At 47.3% G+C, this 21585-nt stretch overlaps 1 pseudogene; it reads right to left on the bottom strand.

The window, feature by feature from the left end:
• Positions 1-1392: 1392 nt before the first annotated feature.
• On the bottom strand, positions 1393-19887 carry LOC123743721 (eukaryotic translation initiation factor 4E type 2-like; annotated as a pseudogene).
• Positions 19888-21585: the final 1698 nt, after the last annotated feature.

Here is a 21585-nt window from a genome sequence, read left to right on the forward strand (position 1 = left end):
GTTGGTCCGACTGGCCTGTTGTGGCAACTCAGGGACAAGTTGCAAAAACAGGAAGTTCACGTCTCCATATTATCACACTAGTTTCCATAGCAATGCACTTCTCCATCTCCACAGTGAAACACTCAGAAATGCAAGAGAGAACAAGAGAGACAGGCAGCGAGAGAGAGACAGGCAGCAAGAGAGAGAGACAGGCAGCAAGAGAGAGAGACAGGCAGCAAGAGAGAGAGACAGCGAGAGAGAGAGACAGGCAGCGAGAGAGAGAGACAGGCAGCGAGAGAGAGAGACAGCAAGAGAGACAGGCAGCAAGAGAGAGAGACAGCGAGAGAGACAGGCAGCGAGAGAGAGAGACAGGCAGCGAGAGAGAGAGACAGGCAGCGAGAGAGACAGACAGCGAGAGAGACAGGCAGCGAGAGAGAACAAGAGAGACAGGCAGCGAGAGAGACAGGCAGCGAGAGAGACAGGCAGCGAGAGAGACAGACAGCAAGAGAGACAGACAGCAAGAGAGACAGGCAGCGAGAGAGAGAGACAGGCAGCAAGAGAGAGAGACAGCAAGAGACAGGCAGCGAGAGAGAACAAGAGAGACAGGCAGCGAGAGAGACAGGCAGCGAGAGAGACAGGCAGCGAGAGAGACAGACAGCAAGAGAGACAGACAGCGAGAGAGACAGGCAGCGAGAGAGAGAGACAGGCAGCGAGAGAGAGAGACAGGCAGCAAGAGAGAGAGACAGGCAGCGAGAGAGAGAGACAGGCAGCGAGAGAGAGAGACAGGCAGCGAAAGAGAGAGACAGGCAGCGAGAGAGACAGACAGGCAGCGAGAGAGACAGACAGCAAGAGAGACAGGCAGCGAGAGAGAGACAGGCAGCAAGAGAGAGACAGGCAGCAAGAGAGAGAGACAGCAAGAGAGACAGGCAGCGAGAGAGAGAGACAGGCAGCGAGAGAGAGAGACAGGCAGCAAGAGAGAGAGACAGGCAGCGAGAGAGAGAGACAGGCAGCGAGAGAGAGAGACAGGCAGCGAGAGAGACAGACAGGCAGCGAGAGAGACAGACAGGCAGCGAGAGAGACAGACAGGCAGCGAGAGAGACAGACAGGCAGCGAGAGAGAGAGACAGGCAGCGAGAGAGAGAGACAGGCAGCGAGAGAGAGAGACAGGCAGCGAGAGAGAGAGACAGGCAGCAAGAGAGAGAGACAGGCAGCAAGAGAGAGAGACAGGCAGCAAGAGATAGAGACAGGCAGCAAGAGAGAGAGACAGGCAGCAAGAGAGACAGGCAGCGAGAGAGAGAGAGACAGGCAGCAAGAGAGAGAGAGACAGGCAGCAAGAGAGAGAGACAGGCAGCAAGAGAGAGAGACAGGCAGCAAGAGAGAGAGACAGGGTTCGTACAGACAGTGGCAAGTCAAATTCAAGGACTTAAGTACTTTTTCAAGCACTAATATTTATTGTCAAGGACCATGTGACCAATAAAATGTGATTATGCAATTGTTTCTAGTTGCCACCAGATGACAGTATATCGCCACAACCTTAATGGGAAAAAATGACTGTATATTATTCATCACTACCTTATAACTTATACTGAATACATTGCTTTATTATATACATGAATCATAAGTCAGTACTGATGATGTCATTTCAGTATTAATGACTATTGTATTTTTATCGCACATCTACGAAAAAGCATCTCTCTTCCGACTGGCAGGTTTCGTGTCGCTGCTCGGGTTGGCTGAACGCCAGGAGCCTGTCTGAACGCCAGGAGCCTGTGGAGCCTGTCTGAACGCCAGGAGCCTGTCTGAACGCCAGGAGCCTGTCTGAACGCCAGGAGCCTGTCTGAACGCCAGGAGCCTGTCTGAACGCCAGGAGCCTGTCTGAACGCCAGGAGCCTGTCTGAACGCCAGGAGCCTGTCGCGATTGGTAGAAAAGCTCCGGAGGTCATTGCAGAGGAAAAAGTCAACAATATAAAACTGTCGCAGGATGCAGAGTTGTCTTTCCCACTTCACGTGGCTCCTTCAGGGTCAATTCACCCATGGGAATGTTTCATGAGCTGAAATAAAAGATCAGGATTAAGGCAGGATTAAATCTACATGCCCGGTCTTTCAGCTATCCATGGGGCGTTTGGCTGCACCTAATCAGTCAGTTTTGGACCTGCCTGGCTGAGTGGGTGGAATGAACGATCTTGCCCGGACAACCAGAGCGTGAGGAAATAAAACCGGGTAGAACGCAGGACCAATACATTTTTCATAAACATATTTCATCATTTTCTGTTCTCCTTTAATTTTAATTCAAGTACCAACTTGAGAAAATGTCAGATTTTTAAGGTGTTCCATTTCAGAGTGTCAACTCAAGTATTTTAAGCACCTTGTGAACCCTGGAGAGAGAAAGAGCCCAGGGGGGGAAAGAGAGAGAGAGAAATGCCGAGAGAGATGCCGAGAGAGAGGAGGCAGAAAGAGTGTGACAGAAAGAGAGAGAGACAAAAAGAGAGAGAGAGAGAGATGCCGAGAGAGAGAGAGACAAAAAGAGAGAGAGAGAGAGAGAGAGATGCCGAGAGAGATGCCGAGAGAGAGGAGGCAGAAAGAGTGTGACAGAGAGAGTCATGTTATCGTCCATGAGGAAACAGTATAACTCCAGGAGAAACGGTCAGGTGGTTTGCCTCTCTTCCGTCTCTCTTCACAGGGTGATCTTTGTGTTGCGGAAGCTGGAATTATCCCTGAAAAGAAAACGCACAGATCAATATAAAAAAAGGTTTCATTGTCTATAGAGATAACACAGTGAGTGGTCGTGTGTACACGATGGTGGGAGTGTGAATCGTACTTGAGGCTGTCGTTGTGTGTCTTGTACTCCATGATGGTGTTGGGAGGAAGGTTCAGGACGCGGCGAAGAGTGTCTCGGATTCTAGATGTCGTCACCTGATCGCTGGCCGTCTTATTCCATATAGACAGGATGTCTTCCTACACACACACACACACACACACACACACACACACACACACACACACACACACACACACACACGAGTGAGTGGGGCTGAATCTCTAACCGAACACTCGATATGCGCGTTCAGTCAATCTGAAATGCTAGTCGTCGACTCATCGAGGGCTCCACTGTAACCTTTGGAAGCCTCTTCATCGACTGGGAATCCTTTGGAAGCCTCTTCATCGACTGGGAATCCTTTGGAAGCCTCTTCATCGACTGGGAATCCTTTGGAAGCCTCTTCATCGACTGGGAATCCTTTGGAAGCCTCTTCATCGACTGGGAATCCTTTGGAAGCCTCTTCATCGACTGGGAATCCTTTGGAAGCCTCTTCATCGACTGGGAATCCTTTGGAAGCCTCTTCATCGACTGGGAATCCTTTGGAAGCCGCTTCATCGACTGGGAATCCTTTGGAAGCCTCTTCATCGACTGGGAATCCTTTGGAAGCCTCTTCATCGACTGGGAATCCTTTGGAAGCCTCTTCATCGACTGGGAATCCTTTGCCAACATCGTACCCTTGGCAGCAAGTTCATCCCAACAATTTCAGCACCTCATTTAGTCACAACTACTTTACCCTCAAAAATAGTAAAATAAGTCAACAGATTTAGCAGTGGTTTCTTTGCAGCAATTCGACCATGAAGGCCTGATTCACGCAGTCTCCTCTGAACAGTTGATGTTGAGATGTGTCTGTTACTTGAACTCTGAGAAGCATTTATTTGGGCTGCAATTTCTGAGGCTGGTAACTCTAATGAACTTATCCTCTGCAGCAGAGGTAACTCTGGGTCTTCCTTTCCTGTGGCGGTCCTCATGAGAGCCAGTTTCATCATAGCGCTTGATGGTTTTTGCGACTGCACTTGAAGAAACTTTCAAAGTTCTTGAAATTTTCCGTATTGACTGACCTTCATGTCTTAAGGTAATGATAGACTGTCATTTCTCTTTGCTTATTTGAGCTGTTCTTGCCATAATATGGACTTGGTCTTTTACCAAATAAGGCAATGTTCTGTCACAACACAACTGATTGGCTCAAACACATTAAGGAAAGAAATTCAACAAAGTAACAAGGCACACCTGTTAATTGAAATGCATTCCAGGTGACTACCTCATGAAGCTGGTTGAGAGAATGCCAAGAGTGTGCAAAGCTGTCATCAAGGCAAAGGGTGTCTACTTTGAAGAATCTCAAATATATTTTGATTTGTTTAACACTTCTTTGGTTACTACATGATTCCATATGTGTTATTTCATAGTGTTGATGTCTTCGCTATTATAATGTAGAAAATAGTAAAAAATTAAGAATAACCCTGGAATGAGAAGGTGTGTCCAAACTTTTGACTGGTACTGTAGTTGCACATATTTTGTACAACTTGCTCACTGTCTATCGGAGGAGCCTATGCCTCCGTCTTTGCCCCAGGTCCCAAGTGTCCGTGTTTCATAACGAGTCACAGGAGATAATGCTCGCAAATTAATTTAGAATTTTTTTACAATGACAAGTGGGACGTCAAGTGGTCATCGTCTCAATGCTCATTTTGGTCCCAAAAAACTTAGTGATCACTATCAGCAAGTGGCCAATCGATAAAGGACTTAGGGCCCAAGAGATTCAGCCTGTGTGTGTGTGTGTGTGTGTGTGTGTAGTGTGTAGTGTGTGTGTGTGTGTGTGTGTGTGTGTGTGTGTGTGTGTGTGTGTGTGTGTGTGTGTGTGTGTGTGTGTGTGTGTGTGTGTGTGTGTGTGTGTGTGTGTGTGTGTGTGTGTGTGTGTGTGTGTGTGTGTGTACCTGGAAGCGTATAGAGACTACCACCCCACAGATCTCCTCTCCCACCATGAACTGTTCTCCCAACATGGCCAGAATAATGTTCTCCCAGAACCTGCTGGCCAGACCTGTCAACAACAACAATATTAACAACATGGCCAGAATAATGTTCTCCCAGAACCTGCTGGCCAGACCTGTCAACAACAACAATATTAACAACATGGCCAGAATAATGTTCTCCCAGAACCTGCTGGCCAGACCTGTCATCAACAACAATATTAACAACATGGCCAGACCTGTCAACAACAACAATATTAACAACATGGCCAGAATAATGTTCTCCCAGAACCTGCTGGCCAGACCTGTCAACAACAACAATATTAACAACATGGCCAGACCTGTCAACAACAACAATATTAACAACATGGCCAGAATAATGTTCTCCCAGAACCTGCTGGCCAGACCTGTCAACAACAACAATATTAACAACATGGCCAGAATAATGTTCTCCCAGAACCTGCTGGCCAGACCTGTCAACAACAACAATATTAACAACATGGCCAGACCTGTCAACAACAACAATATTAACAACATGGCCAGAATAATGTTCTCCCAGAACCTGCTGGCCAGACCTGTCAACAACAACAATATTAACAACATGGCCAGAATAATGTTCTTAGACCGCTGCGTCACTCAGGAGCCCAAACATCCTATTAGCGTTCTGAGCTCTAATTTAAACCTGCCTGTTAATATTGTTCTGACTGTATTGATGACCGATAGGGATTCAAAAAAATTGTAGTTCTTCTTTTGAATCCTTATCGAAACTACAGTGTCTGTGGGGTCACGTTGCACTTCCTAAGGCTTCCATTGGCTGTCAACAGCCTTTAGAAACGTGTTTCATCCTTCTCCTGTTACTGGGCAGAAAATAGGAGCTCAGTCAATGAGTGGACTGCCTGGGACCAGTGAGTTGTTTACTGCGCGGGCACGTTTGGCGCGCCGTTCCTTCTTTTTCCTCTGCAATGAATACGCTATTGTCCGGTTGGAATATTATCGACGTTTTATGCTAAAAAGACCCTAAGGATTGATTGTAAACAACGTTTGACATGTTTTTACGAACGGTAATGGAACTATGACTTTTCGTGTCTGGATTTTCGGTAATGGAACTAGTCGACTCCAGAACTTGGCGGGTATCTGTATAGCTTCCTTTGATGGCTGAGCTATGTACTCAGAATATTGAACAATGTGCTTTCTCCATAAAGCTATTTTAAAATCTGACACAGCGGTTGCATTAAGAAGTATATCTATAATTCTTTCAATAACTGTTGTAAATTTTATCAACGTTTATGATGATTATTTTTGTAAATTGATGCGCTCATTCACCGGGAGTTTTGGTGGGAATACATTTTCTGAACATCACGCGCCAATGTAAAATGGGGTTTTTGGATATAAATATGAACTTTATCGAGCAAAACATACATGTATTGTGTAACATTGAGTCCTATGAATGTCATCTGATGAAGATCATCAAAGGTTAGTGAATATTTTAGCTCTATTTTTGGTTGTTGTGATGCATGTCCTTGCTTGGAAAATGGCTGTGTGGTTTTTCTTGTGAAGTTTATGTCCTAACATAATCTAATTTTATGCTTTCGCCGTAAAGCCTTTCTGAAATCGGACAATGTGGTTAGATTAACGAGAAGTTTATCTTTAAAATGGTGTAAAATAGTTGATTGTTTGAGAAAATGAAATTATGAGATTTTTGCTGTTTTGTATTTGCCGCCCTGCTGTTTCACTGGCTGTTGAATAGTGTGTCCCGCAGGTGGGACGGTAGCGTCCCACATAGCCCATAGAAGTTGTTATTTTGGCATTTTTGCCCAAAGTCGACATTTAAAAAGGGAGGTTTAGAGGGAAAAAAAACAAACAGGTTGCGCAGCCTCAGCCTAATAATAATAAATAATAATAATAATAATAAAAACTACAGACCTTTTCGCAGCCTGATGATCCACTTCCCCCCGTTCTTGTTAGCTTCATCCTGGAGGGTTACACACAAAGATACAGTTGAAGTCGGAAGTTTACATACACCTTAGCCAATACATTTAAACTCACTTTTCACAATTCCTGACATTTAATCCTAGTAAAAATTCTCTGTCTTAGGTCAGTTAGGATCACCACTTTATTTTAAGAATGTGAAATGTCAGAATAATAGTAGAGAATTATTTCTTTCAGCTTTTATTTCTTTCATCACATTCCCAGTGGGTCAGAAGTTTAGATATACTAAATACTAATTGAGTGTCATTGCCTTTAAATTGTTTAACTTGGGTCAAACGTTTCTGGTAGCCTTCCACAAGCTTTTCACAATAAGTTGGGTGAATTTTGGCCCATTCCTCCTGACAGAGCTGGTGTAACTGAGTCAGGTTTGTAGGCCTCCTTGCTCGCACACACTTTTTCAGTTCTGCCCACTAATGTTCTATGGGATTGAGGTCAGGGCTTTGTGATGGCCACTCCAATACCTTGACTTTGTTGTCCTTAAGCCATTTTGCCACAACTTTAGAAGTATGCTTGGGGTCATTGTCCATTTGGAAGACCCATTTGCGACCAAGCTTTAACTTCCTGACTGATGTCTTGAGATGTTGCTTCAATTTATCCACATCATTTTCCTGCCTCATGATGCCATCTATTTTGTGAAGTGCACCAGTCCCTCCTGCAGCAAAGCACCCCCACAACATGATGCTGCCACCCCCGTGCTTCACGGTTGGGATGGTGTTCTTCGGCTTGAAAGCCTCCCCCTTTTTTCTCTGAAAATAACGATGGTCATTATGGCCAAACAGTTCTATTTTTGTTTCATCAGACCAGAGGACATTTCTCCAAAAAGTACATTCCTTGTCCCCATGTGCAGTTGCAAACCATAGTCTGGCTTTTTTTATGGCGGTTTTGGAGCAGTGGCTTCTTCCTTGCTGAGCGGTCTTTCAGGTTATGTCGATATAGGACTCGTTTTACTGTGGATATAGATACTTAGCCAGTTTTAATATGTTTATAAGTAGCCTAGCGGTAGTAATTATTGTGTTATGGGTTGGATGGACCCTGGTTCAGCGGTCTAAGGCCCTGATGGATTGTATTTGGGCAGAGGGGAAGGGGGGCCTGTCTCTGAGGACAAGAACGATAAAGGTTGAATAGAAGGCATTTGTCTAGAGAGAGAGTGTTGTAGAACAGTAATTACAATCCATCTTATATCTGTACTTGTTTAGTTTACATGGCGCCTTCGGAAAGTATTCAGACCCCTTCTCCACATTTTGATACGTTACAGCCTTATTCGAAAATTGATTAAATAAAGAAATCCTCAATCTACACACAATACCCCATAATGACATCACAATACCCCATAATGACACCACAATACCCCATAATGACACCACAATACCCCATAATGACACCACAATACCCCATAATGACACCACAATGCCCCATAATGACAAAGCAAAAACAGGTTGAGCCATTTTTGCTAAATAATAAAAACCTAACAGAAATACCTGATTTACATGAATTCAGACCCTTTGCTATGACACTCGAAATTGAGCTCAGGTGCATCCATGTATGGAGTAAAAAGTACATTATTTTCTTTAGGAATGTAGTGGAGTAAAAGTTTTCAAAAATATAAACAGCAAAGTAAATCTAATTTTAAATCTAATTTTATTAGTCACATAGTAGACCTTACAGTGAAATGCTGAATACAACAGGTGTAGTAGACCTCACAGTGAAATGCTGAATACAACAGGTGTAGTAGACCTCACAGTGAAATGCTGAATACAACAGGTGTAGTAGACCTCACAGTGAAATGCTGAATACAACAGGTGTAGTAGACCTCACAGTGAAATGCTGAATACAACAGGTGTAGTAGACCTCACAGTGATATGCTGAATACAACAGGTGTAGTAGACCTCACAGTGAAATGCTGAATACAACAGGTGTAGTAGACCTCACAGTGAAATGCTGAATACAACAGGTGTAGTAGACCTCACAGTGAAATGCTGAATACAACAGGTGTAGTAGACCTCACAGTGAGATGCTGAATACAACAGGTGTAGTAGACCTCACAGTGAAATGCTGAATACAACAGGTGTAGTAGACCTCACAGTGAAATGCTGAATACAACAGGTGTAGTAGACCTCACAGTGAAATGCTGAATACAACAGGTGTAGTAGACCTTACCGTGAAATGCTGAATACAACAGGTGTAGTAGACCTTACCGTGAAATGCTGAATACAACAGGTGTAGTAGACCTTACAGTGAAATGCTTACTTACACCAACCCTACGGTGAAGCAAGTCTTATGGCTTGGGGGTAGAAGCTGTTCAGAAGCCTTTTGGTCCTAGACTTGGCTCTCCAGTCCCGTGTGGTAGCAGAGAGAACAGTCTATGAATTGGCTGGGGTCTTTGACAATTTTTAGGGCCTTCCTCTGACACCGCCTGGTATAGAGGTCCTGGATGGCAGGGAGCTTGGCCCCGGTGATGTACTGGGCCGTACGCACTACCCTCTGTAGTGCCTTGCGGTCGGAGGCCGAGCAGTTGCCGTACCAGGCGGTGATGCAACCAGTCAGGATGCTCTCGATGGTGCAGCTGTAGAAACGTTTGAGGATCTGAGGACCCATGGCAAATCTTTTCAGTCTCCTGAGGGGGAATAGGTTTTGTCGTGCCCTCTTCATGACTGTCTTGGTGTGCTTGGACCATGTTAGTTTGTTAGTGATGTGGACACCAAGGAACTTGAAGCTCTCAACCTGCTCCACTACAGCCCCGTCGATTAGAACGGGGGCGTGCTCGGTCCTCCTTTTCCTGTAGTCCACAATCATCTCCTTTGTCTTGATCACGTTGAAGGATAGGTTGTTGTCCTGGCACCACACGGCCAGGTCTCTGACCTCCTCCCTATAGGCCGTCTCATCGTTGTCGGTGATCAGGCTGAACACTGTTGTGTCGTCAGCAAACTTAATGGTGTTGGAGTCGTGCCTGGCCGTGCAGTCATGGGTGAACAGGGAGTACAGGAGGGGACTGAGCACGCACCCCTGAGGGACCCCCGTGTTGAGGCTCAGCGTGGCGGATGTGTTGTTACCTAATCTTACCACCTGGGGGCGGCCCATCAGGAAGTCCAGGATCCAGTTGCAGAGGGAGGTGTTTAGTCCCAGGGTCCTTAGCTTAGTGATGAGCTTTGAGGGCACTATGGTGTTGAACGCTGAGCTGTAGTCAATGAACAGCATTCTCACGTAGGTGTTCCTTTTGTCCAGGTGGGAAAGGGCAGTGTGGAGTGCAATAGAGATTGATTCATCTGTGGATCTGTTTGGGCGGTATGCAAATTGGAGTGGGTCTAGGGTTTCTAGGATAATGGTGTTGATGTGAGCCATGACCAGCTTTCAAAGCACTTCATGGCTACGGACGTGAGTGCTACGGGTCTGTAGTCATTTAGGCAGGTTGCCTTTGTGTTCCTGGACACAGGGACTATGGTGGTCTGCTTGAAACATGTTGGTATTACAGACTCAGACAGGGAGAGGTTGAAAATGTCAGTGAAGACACTTGCCAGTAGGTCAGCGCACGCTCGGAGTACACGTCCTGGTAATCTGTCTGGCCCTGAGGCCTTGTAAATAGGTCGTCATTCACATCGGCTACGGAGAGCGTGATCACACAGTCTTCCGGTACAGCTGGTGCTCTCATGCATGTTTCAGTGTTATTTGCCTCGAAGCGAGCATAAAAGTAGTTTAGCTCGCTTGGTAGGCTCGTGTCACTGGGCGGATCTCGGCTGTGCTTCCCTTGTTGTCTGTAATGGTTTGTAGTCTGATAAGTAGTACTTTAAAGTACTACTTAAGTAGTTTTTTGGGGTAATTTAAACCACTGATCATACCCAGGAAGACTTGAGGCTGTAATCGCTGCCAAAGGTTCTTCAACAAAGTACTGAGTAACGGGTCTGAATACTAATGTAAATGTTACATTTGTTTTTTATTTTTTATTCATTACAAGAATGTGTAAAAACCTGGTTTTTGCCCCAACCCTAACCTGGTTTTGCCCCAACCCTAACCTGTTTTTTGCCCCAACCCTAACCTGTTTTTTGCCCCAACCCTAACCTGTTTTTTGCCCCAACCCTAACCTGGTTTTTTCCCCAACCCGTTTTTGCCCCAACCCTAACCTGTTTTTTGCCCCAACCCTAACCTGGTTTTTGCCCCAACCCGGTTTTGCCAACCCTAACCTGGTTTTTGCCCCAACCCTAACCTGGTTTTCGCCCCAACCCTAACCTGGTTTTGCCCTAACCCTAACCTGGTTTTTGCCCTAACCCTAACCTGGTTTTTGCCCCAACCCTAACCTGGTTTTTGCCCCAACCCTAACCTGGTTTTTGCCCCAACCCTAACCTGGTTTTTGCCCCAACCCTAACCTGGTTTTTGCCCCAACCCTAACCTGGTTTTTGCCCCAACCCTAACCTGGTTTTTGCCCTAACCCTAACCTGGTTTTGCCCTAACCCTAACCTGGTTTTTGCCCTTTGTCATTATGGGGTAGTGTGTAGGTTACAGCTGTATTCTAAAATGGATTAAATTGTTTCCCCCTCAAATCTACACAGAATATAAAACAACAACAAAGCCATTTCCCCTAATTTATTAAACTGAAATACTCCATTTACATAAATATTCAGACCCTTTACTCAGCACTTTGAAGCACCTTTGGCAGCGATTACGGCCTTGAGTCTTTGGTATAAAGCTACAAGCACACCTGTATTTGGGGAGTTTCTCCCATTCTTCTCTGCAGATCCTCTCAAGCTCTGTCAGGTTGGACGGGGAGTGTCGCTGCACAGCTATTTTCAGGTCTCTCCAGAGATGTTTGATTGGGTTCAAGTCCGGGCTCTGGCCGGGCCACTCAAGGACATTCAAAGACTTGTCCCGAAGCCACTCCTGAGTTGTCTTGGCTGTGTGCTTTGGGTCGTTGTCCTGTTGGAAGGTGAACCTTCGCCCCAGTCCGAGGTCCTGAGGGCTCTGGAGCAGGTTTTCATCAAGTATCTCTTTACTTTGCTCTGTTCATCTTTCCCTCGATCCTGACAAGTCTCCCAGTCCCTGCCGCTGAAAACCATTCCCACAGTATGATGCTGCCACCACCATGCTTCACCGTAGGGATGGTGCCAGGTTTCCTCCAGACGTGACGCTTGGCATTCAGGCCAAAGAGTTAAATCTTGGTTTCATCAGACCAGAGAATCTTGTTTCTGATGGTCAGAGTCCTCTAGATGCCTTTTGGCAAACTCCAAGCGGGCTGTCATGTTCCTTTTACTGAGGAGTGGCTTCCGTCTGGCCACTCTACCATAAAGGCCTGATTGGTGGAGTGCTGCAGAGATGGTTGTCCTTCTGGAAGGTTCTCCCATCTCCACAGAGGAACTCTGGAGCTCTGTTAGAGTGACCATCGGGTTCTTGGTCACCTCCCTGACCAAGGCCCTTCTCCCCCGATTGCTCAGTTTGGCCGGGCGGCCAGCTCTAGGAAGAGTCTTGCTGGTTCCAAACTTCTTCCATTTAAGAATGATGGAGGCCACTGTGTTCTTGGGGACCTTCAATGCTACAGAATCTTTTCGGTTCACTTCCCCAGGTCTGTGCCTCAACAAAATCCTGTCTCGGAGCTCTATGGACAATTCCTTCGACATCATTGCCTGTTTTTTTGCTCTGACATACATTGTCAACTGTGGGACCTTATATAGACAGGTGTGTGCCTTTCCAAATCATGTCCAATCAATTGAATTTACCACAGGTGGACACCAATCAAGTTGTAGAAACATCTCAAGGATGATCAATGGAAACAGGATGCACCTGAGCTCAATTTCGAGTCTCATAGCAAAGGGTAGGTGTTAAAAACCTGTTTTCGCTTTGTCATTATGGGGTACTGTGTGTAGATAGAAAAAAATAAATATTGAATCCATTCTAGAATAAGGCTGTAACAAAATGTGGAAAAAGTCAGGGGTCTGAATACTTTCTGAAAGCACTGAATTACCTCCCACATGGGCTTGATTCCCCTCTTTAAACAGGTGGAAGTCAGAGTGTCCAGTCAGATCTCCCGGTCGAACCAGGTGACTGTAGAACTTCCAGAACTGCTCCACCTGCCAACCAATCACAGGATTACAATATATCAACCAATCACAGGATTACAATATCAACCAATCACAGGATTACAATATCAACCAATCACAGGATTACAATATCAACCAATCACAGGACAAGAGGATAACATCAACTACATGATGCGTGTTAGTGTGTGTGTGTGTGTGTGTGTGTGTGTGTGTGTGTGTGTGTGTGTGTGTGTGTGTGTGTGTTAGTGGTGTGTGTGTGTGTGTGTGTGTTAGTGGTGTGTGTGTGTGTGTTAGTGGTGTGTGTGTGTGTTAGTGGTGTGTGTGTGTGTGTGTGTGTGTGTGTGTTAGTGGTGTGTGTTAGTGGTGTGTGTGTGTGTGTTAGTGGTGTGTGTGTGTGTGTGTTAGTGGTGTGTGTGTGTGTGTGTTAGTGGTGTGTGTGTGTGTGTGTTAGTGGTGTGTGTGTGTGTGTTAGTGGTGTGTGTGTGTGTGTGTTAGTGGTGTGTGTGTGTGTGTTAGTGGTGTGTGTGTGTGTGTGTGTAGTGTGTGTGTGTGTGTGTGTGTGTGTGTGTGTGTGTGTGTGTGTGTGTGTGTGTGTGTGTGTGTGTTAGTGGTGTGTGTGTTAGTGGTGTGTGTGTGTGTGTGTGTGTGTGTGTGTGTGTGTGTGTGTGTGTGTGTGTGTGTGTGTGTGTGTGTGTGTTAGTGGTGTGTGTGTGTGTGTGTGTGTTAGTGGTGTGTGTGTGGTGTGTGTGTGTGTTAGTGGTGTGTGTGTGTGTGTGTGTGTTAGTGGTGTGTGTGTGTACTGACCGAGGCCACCGTGCCGATCTGTCTGATGTTCTGTTCATAACTCTGTGTGTTGGCGGGTCGGGACGGAGTCCTCCGGGAATACCACAAGGTATAATTATACTGGAGAGGATGTTCCCCTGCTGCAGGACTCACCGTCTGATATACACACACACACACACACACACACACACACACACACACACACACACACACACACACACACACACACACACACACACAGTATATGAGGCATTAGATTCAACAGAGACATTATATGAGGAGCGGTAGAGATCCTCTGAATGATCGGCTATGAAAAGCCAACTGACATTTACTCCTGAGGTGCTGACCTGTTGCACCCTCTACAACCACTGTGATTATTATTATTTGACCCTGCTGGTCATTTATGAACATTTGAACATCTTGGCCATGTGCTGTTATAATCTCCACCCGGCACAGCCAGAAGAGGACTGGCCTCCCCTCATAGCCTGGTTCCTCTGGTCTACCCAGTACAGCCAGTAGAGGACTGGCCTCCCCTCATAGCCTGGTTCCTCTCTACCCAGTACAGCCAGAAGAGGACTGGCCACCCCTCAGAGCCTGGTTCCTCTCTACCCAGTACAGCCAGTAGAGGACTGGCCACCCCTCAGAGCCTGGTTCCTCTGGTCTACCCAGTACAGCCAGTAGAGGACTGGTCACCCCTCATAGCCTGGTTCCTCTCTACCCAGTACAGCCAGTAGAGGACTGGCCACCCCTCAGAGCCTGGTTCCTCTCTACCCAGTACAGCCAGTAGAGGACTGGCCACCCCCTCAGAGCCTGGTTCCTCTCTACCCAGTACAGCCAGAAGAGGACTGGTCACCCCTCAGAGCCTGGTTCCTCTCTACCCAGTACAGCCAGTAGAGGACTGGTCACCCCTCATAGCCTGGTTCCTCTCTACCCAGTACAGCCAGTAGAGGACTGGCCACCCCTCATAGCCTGGATCCTCTGGTCTACCCAGTACAGCCAGTAGAGGACTGGTCACCCCTCAGAGCCTGGTTCCTCTAGTCTACCCAGTACAGCCAGTAGAGGACTGGCCACCCCTCAGAGCCTGGTTCCTCTCTACCCAGTACAGCCAGTAGAGGACTGGTCACCCTCAGAGCCTGGTTCCTCTGGTCTACCCAGTACAGCCAGTAGAGGACTGGTCACCCCTCAGAGCCTGGTTCCTCTCTACCCAGTACAGCCAGTAGAGGACTGGTCACCCCTCAGAGCCTGGTTCCTCTGGTCTACCCAGTACAGCCAGTAGAGGACTGGTCACCCCTCAGAGCCTGGTACCTCTCTACCCAGTACAGCCAGAAGAGGACTGGTCACCCCTCAGAGCCTGGTTCCTCTGGTCTACCCAGTACAGCCAGTAGAGGACTGGTCACCCCTCATAGCCTGGTTCCTCTGGTCTACCCAGTACAGCCAGTAGAGGACTGGTCACCCCTCAGAGCCTGGTTCCTCTCTACCCAGTACAGCCAGTAGAGGACTGGTCACCCCTCATAGCCTGGTTCCTCTCTACCCAGTACAGCCAGTAGAGGACTGGTCACCCCTCAGAGCCTGGTTCCTCTCTACCCAGTACAGCCAGTAGAGGACTGGTCACCCTCAGAGTCTGGTTCCTCTGGTCTACCCAGTACAGCCAGTAGAGGACTGGTCACCCCTCATAGCCTGGTTCCTCTCTACCCAGTACAGCCAGTAGAGGACTGGTCACCCCTCAGAGCCTGGTTCCTCTGGTCTACCCAGTACAGCCAGTAGAGGACTGGTCACCCCTCAGAGCCTGGTTCCTCTGGTCTACCCAGTACAGCCAGTAGAGGACTGGTCACCCCTCAGAGCCTGGTTCCTCTCTACCCAGTACAGCCAGAAGAGGACTGGTCACCCTCAGAGCCTGGTTCCTCTGGTCTACCCAGTACAGCCAGAAGAGGACTGGTCACCCCTCAGAGCCTGGTTCCTCTCTACCCAGTACAGCCAGTAGAGGACTGGCCACCCCTCAGAGCCTGGTTCCTCTCTACCCAGTACAGCCAGTAGAGGACTGGTCACCCCTCAGAGCCTGGTTCCTCTCTACCCAGTACAGCCAGAAGAGGACTGGTCACCCCTCAGAGCCTGGTTCCTCTGGTCTACCCAGTACAGCCAGTAGAGGACTGGTCACCCCTCAGAGCCTGGTTCCTCTGGTCTACCCAGTACAGCCAGTAGAGGACTGGCCACCCCTCAGAGCCTGGTTCCTCTCTACCCGGCACAGCCAGAAGAGGACTGGCCACCCCTCAGAGCCTGGTTCCTCTCTACCCAGTACAGCCAGTAGAGGACTGGTCACCCCTCAGAGCCTGGTTCCTCTGGTCTACCCAGTACAGCCAGAAGAGGACTGGCCACCCCTCAGAGCCTGGTTCCTCTGGTCTACCCAGTACAGCCAGTAGAGGACTGGTCACCCCTCAGAGCCTGGTTCCTCTGGTCTACCCAGTGCAGCCAGAAGAGGACTGGTCACCCCTCATAGCCTGGTTCCTCTCTACCCAGTACAGCCAGAAGAGGACTGGTCACCCCTCAGAGCCTGGTTCCTCTCTACCCAGTACAGCCAGTAGAGGACTGGTCACCCCTCATAGCCTGGTTCCTCTGGTCTACCCAGTACAGCCAGTAGAGGACTGGCCACCCTCATAGCCTGGTTCCTCTCTACCCAGTACAGCCAGTAGAGGACTGGTCACCCCTCATAGCCTGGTTCCTCTCTACCCAGTACAGCCAGAAGAGGACTGGTCACCCCTCAGAGCCTGGTTCCTCTCTACCCAGTACAGCCAGTAGAGGACTGGTCACCCCTCATAGCCTGGTTCCTCTCTACCCAGTACAGCCAGTAGAGGACTGGTCACCCCTCAGAGCCTGGTTCCTCTGGTCTACCCAGTACAGCCAGTAGAGGACTGGTCACCCCTCAGAGCCTGGTTCCTCTGGTCTACCCAGTACAGCCAGTAGAGGACTGGTCACCCCTCAGAGCCTGGTTCCTCTCTAGGTTTCTTCCTAGGTTCTGGCCTTTCTAGGGAGTTTTTCCTAGGGAGTTTTTCCTAGGGAGTTTTTCCTAGGGAGTTTTTCCTAGCCACCGTGCTTCTACACCTGCATTGCTTGCTGTTTGGGGGTTTTAGGCTGGGTTTCTGTACAGCACTTTGAGATATGAGCTGATGTAAGAAGGGCTTTATAAATACATTTGATTTGATTTGATTTGTACCCAACGTTTTGCGTCGCCGGTAGTGTGTCACTTGCGTTTTTAATCTCCTGTTCACGTGATCAACAATTCGTAAACAACAGAACAAGTCTGTCAGTGATGCCAGTCTAGTTCTGGATATGGCCGTATTTAAGGATGTGGTATATTACTGTTGGCGATGAGCATATTTTGGAAGTTGGATTAGCAAAAATACATACAATGAGTTGGAGACTAACCCTTCATTTATCCTGGAAAAATGTATTCTCTGAAAGTTTTGATTTGTAGTTTTGTAGTAAAAGTCAGTGTGAATGGTGAGACGATCCTACACACAGATGGAAGCCGAGGAGACTAGTGCTATGCTGTCTGCTGAAACTCAGAATGGCTCCCAATATCCTGCAAAAACAAGCACTGCAGTAAGCGTAGCCAGAGATGTGTTGGTGGACCTGCAGAATGCTGGGTAGGCCAAAATATTTAAATAACTTCCTGCAATTCTACAGAAAATATGCCATTGTACACATTTTGCAATTTTGCCATGAGGCTGGAGCGAATTCAGCTGTTTTATAGCACATTTTCAGCCATTATACACATTTTGCAATAGGGCAGAGGAAAAATGTGCAGTTTTAAAGCTAATTAAAAAGGTCAGGGTTTTGGGAGGTACAGAGGTCAGGGTTTTGGGAGGGTCAGAGGTCAGGGTTTTGGGAGGGGGTTCACTGCGTATGTGTCTGGTGGTTCTGCGTACCTTGCGTCTGTTGTTGTTGATGGAGCCGTCTTCCTCCCGATTACAGACCGTCTCATCCTGGTCCTCTGGGTCGTCATCTTTCAGACTGGGGGGAGAGAATATACACCCATTATACACCCATTATACACCCAAACACTGCTGATACCCTGGGTCGTCATCTTTCAGACTGGGGGGAGAGAATATACACCCATTATACACCCTAACACTGCTGATACCCTGGGTCGTCATCTTTCAGACTGGGGGAGAGAATATACACCCATTATACACCCTAACACTGCTGATACCCTGGGTCGTCATCTTTCAGACTGGGGGGAGAGAATATACACCCATTATACACCCTAACACTGCTGATACCCTGGGTCGTCATCTTTCAGACTGGGGGGAGAGAATATACACCCATTATACACCCTAACACTGCTGATACCCTGGGTCGTCATCTTTCAGACTGGGGGAGAGAATATACACCCATTATACACCCAAACACTGCTGATACCCTGGGTCGTCATCTTTCAGACTGGGGGAGAGAATATACACCCATTATACACCCTAACACTGCTGATACCCTGGGTCGTCATCTTTCAGACTGGGGGAGAGAATATACACCCATTATACACCCAAACACTGCTGATACCCTGGGGCGTCACCTTTCAGACTGGGGGGGAGAATATACACCCATTATACACCCTAACACTGCTGGTCCCCTGGGTGCGTCACCTTTCAGACTGGGGGGAGAGAATATACACCCATTATACACCCTAACACTGCTGATACCCTGGGTCGTCATCTATAATGTGTGTATGTGTACACACACGGACAGCTAGTTAGCTGGATAGAGACCTGACCTCAAACCCATCGAATACTTTTGGGATTAATTGGAACGCTGATTGCGAGCTGAATGGAAGCAAGTCCCCACAGCAATGTACCAACATCTAGTGGAAAGCCTTCCCAGAAGAGAGGAGGCTGTTATAGCAGCAATGTTCCAACATCTAGTGGAAAGCCTTCCCAGAAGAGAGGAGGCTGTTATAGCAGCAATGTTCCAACATCTAGTGGAAAGCCTTCCCAGAAGAGTGGAGGCTGTTATAGCAGCAATGTTCCTACATCTAGTGGAAAGCCTTCCCAGAAGAGTGGAGGCTGTTATAGCAGCAATGTTCCAACATGGTGACTGTGGGTAGTTGCTAGCTAACGTTAGCTAAGTGGTGACTGTGTGCAGCTGGCTAACGTTAGCTAGGGGCTGAACGTTAGCTATGGTGACTGTGGGTAGCTGCTAGCAACGTAACGCAAGTGGTGACTGTGGGTAGCTGCTAGCTGCAGCTAACGTTAGCTAGTGGTGACTGTGGGTAGCTGCTAGCTAACGTTAGCTAAGTGGTGACTGTGGGTAGCTGCTAGCTAACGTTAGCTAAGTGGTGACTGTGGGTAGCTGCTAGCTAACGTTAGCTAAGTGGTGACTGTGGGTAGCTGCTAGCTAACGTTAGCTAAGTGGTGACTGTGGGTAGCTGCTAGCTAACGTTAGCTAAGTGGTGACTGTGGGTAGCTGCTAGCTAACGTTAGCTAAGTGGTGACTGTGGGTAGCTGCCAGCTAACGTTAGCTAAGTGGTGACTGTGGGTAGCTGCTAGCTAACGTTAGCTAAGTGGTGACTGTGGGTAGCTGCTAGCTAACGTTAGCTAAGTGGTGACTGTGGGTAGCTGCTAGCTAACGTTAGCTAAGTGGTGACTGTGGGTAGCTGCTAGCTAACGTTAGCTAAGTGGTGACTGTGGGTAGCTGCTAGCTAACGTTAGCTAAGTGGTGACTGTGGGTAGCTGCTAGTTAACGTTAGCTAAGTGGTGACTGTGGGTAGCTGCTAGCTAACGTTAGCTAAGTGGTGACTGTGGGTAGCTGCTAGCTAACGTTAGCTAAGTGGTGACTGTGGGGCGTAGCTGCCAGCTAACGTTAGCTAAGTGGTGACTGTGGGTTGCTGATAACTACCCACATTCACCACTTAGCTTACTAAATCAACCATAGCATCTTAATGATAAACTACATTACAGAATGGGAACCATGGCTAGCACAGACGGGCAGACAACTTACTGTTCAAATTGGTTCATCTCAGCTTCGATCAGTCTTCTTCAGAGTAGCGAACCTCAGGACAACCTGGTTTGTTAAGTAGTTTCAAAGTTCCTAGATAATCGCTTTAATTAGCTAGCTGGGTAAACGTGTTTATTAGCTAGCTGGCTAAACGTGTTTATTAGCTAGCTGGCTAAACGTGTTTATTAGCTAGCTGGCTAAGTTACCACGCCGGCTAAATTACCTCGCCAACTAATTTCAAAACAAGCAAGATAGCTAGCTGCGTCTCTGCACAGTTCTACATGTGAAGGCAAGCAGACGGGTCGGTGGATGGGACAAACAGAAAGAAGTCAAAGTCCTAAGCGAAACGCCCTTTGAATGCCCCAGCTCCGTTCATTACTGGAATGTATTGATGGATTGTTGTTGAGATGGATGGATGGCCTGCTTTCGTATTTTAGATCATGAATAATCAACAGCATCATGTAATACATGTTGCGGAACGGTATGCGCATACAGTATCTGAAGGGGCGCCTAAGGCACTGCATCTTAGTGCTAAAGGCGGCACTACAAACCCTGGTTCGATTCCAGCCTGTATCACAACCGGCCGTGATTGGGAGCCCCATAGGGCGGCACACAATTGGCCCAGCGTCATCCGGGTTAGGGTTTGGCCGGGGTAGGCCGTCATTGTGAATAAGAATTTGTTCATAGTTGACTTGCCTAGTTAAATAAAGGTTAAATAAAAATCTGAATAACTGCAGTTGTATTACCACAAGATGGCGCTGTCTGTCATCAGAATAACAGAGGGAGGCTATTGCGATGGTTTGACGTTTTTTGGGACCTATATTGGTTTATTAAGCCAGGCAAGCTCAAACAATCGCAGATAAAGTATTCCATTTCAAACTAAGGTCTGTCTGGTCGATCATCAAATTTCTATTTGTCATTTAGCAGATGCTCTTATCCAGAAACGACGACAGGAGCGATTAGGTTAAGTGCCTTCCTCAAAGGTGCAGACAGATTGTTCACCTAGTTGGCTCGGGATTCAAACCAGCGACATTTCAATGTGTCTATCAAGTTTTAGAACATATTTTAATCATGGGTTTATCTCAATGCATCTTTCCTTGAATCCTTCCATCCTTTCCTCGCCTTATCAACTGTTCAAGGTCCCTTCCCTCAGACGCAAGGAAAGGATGCAAGGAATTAAGATGAATTAAAAGAGCCAATGTGAGTGTGTATATAGAGGTGTGTACAGAGGTGTGGTGTGTATAGAGGTGGTGTATATAGAGGTGTGGTGTGTATATAGAGGTGTGTATATAGAGGTGTGGTGTGTATATAGAGGTGTGTATAGAGGTGGTGTATATAGAGGTGTGTGGTCTGTATAGTGTGTATAGAGGTGTGGTGTGTATAGAGGTGTGGTGTATGTAGAGGTGTGGTGTATATAGAGGTGTGGTGTGTATAGAGGTGGTGTATATAGAGGTGTGATATGTGTGTATAGAGGTGTGGTGTGTATAGAGGTGTGGTGTATATAGAGGTGTGGTGTATATAGAGGTGTGTATAGAGGTGTGGTGTGTATAGAGGTGGTGTATATAGAGGTGTGGTGTGTATAGAGGTGTGGTGTATGTAGAGGTGTGGTGTATATAGAGGTGTGGTGTGTATAGAGGTGGTGTATATAGAGGTGTGGTGTGTATAGTGTGTATAGAGGTGTGGTGTGTATAGAGGTGTGGTGTATATAGAGGTGTGGTGTATATAGAGGTGTGGTGTGTATAGTGTGTATAGAGGTGTGGTGTGTATAGAGGTGTGGTGTATAGAGGTGTGGTGTGTATAGTTTGTATAGAGGTGTGGTGTGTATAGAGGTGTGGTGTATATAGAGGTGTGGTGTATATAGAGGTGTGGTGTCTAAGGTGTGTATAGAGGTGTGGTGTGTATAGAGGTGTGGTGTATAGAGGTGTGGTGTGTATAGTGTGTATAGAGGTGTGGTGTGTATAGAGGTGTGGTGTATATAGAGGTGGTGTATATAGAGGTGTGGTGTGTATAGTGTGTATAGAGGTGTGGTGTGTATAGAGGTGTGGTGT

The sequence above is a fragment of the Salmo salar genome, chromosome ssa07 (assembly GCF_905237065.1).
Source record: "Salmo salar chromosome ssa07, Ssal_v3.1, whole genome shotgun sequence".
Classification (NCBI taxonomy): Eukaryota; Metazoa; Chordata; class Actinopteri; order Salmoniformes; family Salmonidae; genus Salmo; species Salmo salar.